Here is a 3,674-nt window from a genome sequence, read left to right on the forward strand (position 1 = left end):
CACGTAGGCTTTAGGTTGTGTGCATGGGTGTAAAGCCTTTTGGGGGCAGTTTACGTACCTATGAGAGTTGTCGATGCTAATTCTATTAAGATACTCTACACCAGCTAGGGTTATTGATGTTGGGTATATTGAGCTTGCTTTAACTCAACTAAGGTTTTGGGTACAAGTCTTTTAAAATTTTTATGAATGTTGAGAATTTAAGAATGATTTTCTATGTTTCATAGTTTTCTGACATTACCGATTTTATGCCTAAATTAATTTTATGGCATGAGGAATAAGAGAAAACAGGTTTTCTCTTCTTCCTCTACGACAAACGATTGGCTTTTGCTGTTGAACGATTGAATGAGATTTGTAGAAAAGTTTTGTGAGTTCTTGTGAGAGTTTCCTCAATCTACCTCCTCCACCCAAACATTCCCTCTAACCAAAATAGTTAGAGCCCATCACTCCTGGGTTCTCATCCGGAGAATACTGAGGACTCTTTATGGTTGGGTCATTTTTTTGTTCGAGAAAATCTTGAAGAAGGTCTTCAAGAAGTTGTTGTTTCTGTTCGAGGGAGGATTCATGGAGAAAAGATCTTCAAAGGTAATGTATCTTGAACCCCTTTTCTTGAAAAATCATGTTGTAATTTATTTTGAATGCATATCTATTGTATGTTTACTATAAACTTTGTTTTCAATAATTAATGGAATTTGGACGACCCGCTTCCACTCAAGGAACTCTTCAATATGAGTTCCTTCAATTGGTATCAGAGCCAAGTTGTTGGTTTCTGATTCCAAATTTCATTCTTGTATTCATTTCGTTTATAGTACTGGTGGGTTTTATGATATGCATTGCGTTTATGTGATACTCAACGCCTCATTGCTCGACGACTTGGTGTTTGCTACACGATCAGCTACAACGGTTCTTCGTGGAGCGGTTCGAGACGAGCGGTTCAGGACTTGGTTCACTTGTTTCGAACTGGTGGACTTAAAATTTGTGATAGTTAGCCTTAGTTTTTCTAGTTTAGAGAGTTTCTATCCCGATCCATCAACTTTAGTTTAAATATACATGTGATGTATGTTTATATTATATGCCAATAATGTATGTTACATAGTTTTAAAACCCATCATAGGTTATGCATTTATTTTCATGCATCATTTTATATTATAAGTATTATAATATACTAGTATGCATGATTTAAATAACATAAAGAATGCTCATGCATATAATATAAGAGTTATAGTATATGTATGCATGCATTATAGCATATCCATGCATCATTTATATCATAAGTGTTATAATATAAGGTTGAATGTCTGTATGGAATATATGCTATAGATTGATTCATTACTTAGTAATATAAAAGTTATATATTAGTAATGAATGAACATTGCATGAAGCATGACATTACCTTAGGTTAATTTATAAATGTTATAAATTATGTATGTCTTTCATGTAATGATTGATTTTAGTTGTTTCATTTATTTATAATTGTTATAATTAAATTAAATTAGAATTAAAATCAATAATAAAAGGTTGCATGCAAACCTTAGGCTATAATAATTTTTTTAAATTGTTTTAAAATTTTAATGAGATAGACCTAAGATCACATTTCTAATGAGATTAGAAATCTAAGTTTAATCCTTTAGATTGGTTTAATAGGATTAAATTGATTCCTAATAAAAGATTAAATATGTAACAAAGGTACCTATAAGGGACCTTTTTTCTAAGCCTGGTTCTGGCTAGGCTGAGGTACTTAAGTCGATGGAAACGTCACACCCCTACCTGGGAACCTACCTGGAAAGGTGAATTAGATAGATTTGTTATATGCATGCAAGTTTGATGAAAGTCTATTAAAGAGTTTAATGAGACTTGAATCAAAGTTTTTTAATCATCAAAGACAAGAGTTGTTTTTTAGCAAATTCAACAAACACTTAGATAAAATCAGTAGCCAGATTTTTCTAAGTTAATTAACCCTAGGTAGAACTGATAGCGGGAATTTTGGTGTCACTCCCAAACCCTTTGCTATACAAATAAAATTTATAAATCACCGAACAAACCCTTTATACTAACTAGTAGTACAAGTAGCAAGTCCGGGGTCGAACCACAAAGAGCCTAATATGGATTCCTAAAAAGTTGGAACTTGTAGCGGGGTTGTGAAAATTGTTAAACACAAATTTTGGAAACAAAAAGAAGTGCAATGTAATAATTGTGAAAAATATCAATCAAACAAACACTTAGCTTGGGCAATTGTAATTTAATTCATTCTTTAATAATTCTATCATAGACAAAAAAAAATTTGTGTGAGATTAATTGAACTAAAAACTTAGCCTAGTCAATTAGAATCCTAACCAGTAATCCACAAAATCAAGTTAATTAAAAGAAGAGCGAGGATCCTCAACCAATCGGTCAACTAACAAGCTTTAAGCTAAAGGGCAAAACTAAGCCAATTATATGGTTTGCATCATCTAACCGATTAATTATGTAAAAATTGTCTAGGTTAGAAAGTAAATGTTTGTCAATTGGAATCCCAAATTAACACAACAAATTGACTTAACATTTGCTTCTAGGTGATGACTAACTAATGATTACAAATTAGGGGCAGTCAAAGTAGTCAATTAAACATGCATAGTTAATTTGTCAGATTATCTCATACACGAAAATTGAAAATATACTTAAAACAAATCCATTTAGTCAAAATAATACTCACGAAATTACAATACGAGTCTCAAGAATGACATCGGAATGAAATAAATCTAACTAACCCAAGCTAAGTTCTTACCCTTTAGCCACGAAACATGTCGAAAATAAACACGATTGGCAAAGAGGAAGAACTTATTATAAAACCAAAAGCGAATGCAATAAAAATAGAGCGAGAAAAGAGACTAAAATGCCCAAAATTAGGAGTAGAAGGTAGAAGATGGGATGATTACAGCTGAACCCTAAAGGTTCCTCTTATAGGCCAGCCACAGCGTCGCAGCTAGGAAGAGTGTTGCAATGCTCGGCTATGCTACGCGCATTGGGGGGTTCGCGTCAAACTTCGCAATATTGCAACACTCGGAAGGAGCATTGCAACGCTGATGCTTCTGTCTTACAGCGTCAGGCTTCAGCATTGGAGTATGTTGCAACGCTGTCGTCCTACAATTTCCAAAGCGCCGCAACGCTTGGGGGCGGCATTGCGTCCAGACATTTTCCTTGTTTTTTGGTCATTTGATTGATTGAGCTTCTAATTTTGTCATTTTAGCATTTTTTAAGTCTCGAACGCTTGATCCAACAACTTGTACACTTGAGTCCTACAAAATAAGCAATTAAACCAAATTAAGTAGCTAAACAACCCTGAGTTAAGCAGAAGAAAATAGCATATTTCAAGTTCTATCAAACACCCTCAACTTAATTCTTGATCGTCTTCGATCAAGTTCAAACAAGCAATCATGCATGAATAATTACTTTGTCAAATGAGAGTCTCAAGCCTCAACAGTCAACAAGAATCAAATTCACAATCAAATGGGTAATAAAAAATCATTCCATCATTTGATGAACAGTTTGAAAATTCGCTTTAAAAATATTTTTAATGCATGTTCAAGCTCAAAGTTGTTTATTTTGAATCAGAGCGAGCCTAGAATGGCCTTATGAATCTTCCATTTTTTTTTCCGCCTAGACTGGCTTGAAGAATCTTGAATTAGCTTTCCTAAATT

Source organism: Benincasa hispida, chromosome 7 (assembly GCF_009727055.1).
Source record: "Benincasa hispida cultivar B227 chromosome 7, ASM972705v1, whole genome shotgun sequence".
Lineage (NCBI taxonomy): Eukaryota > Viridiplantae > Streptophyta > Magnoliopsida > Cucurbitales > Cucurbitaceae > Benincasa > Benincasa hispida.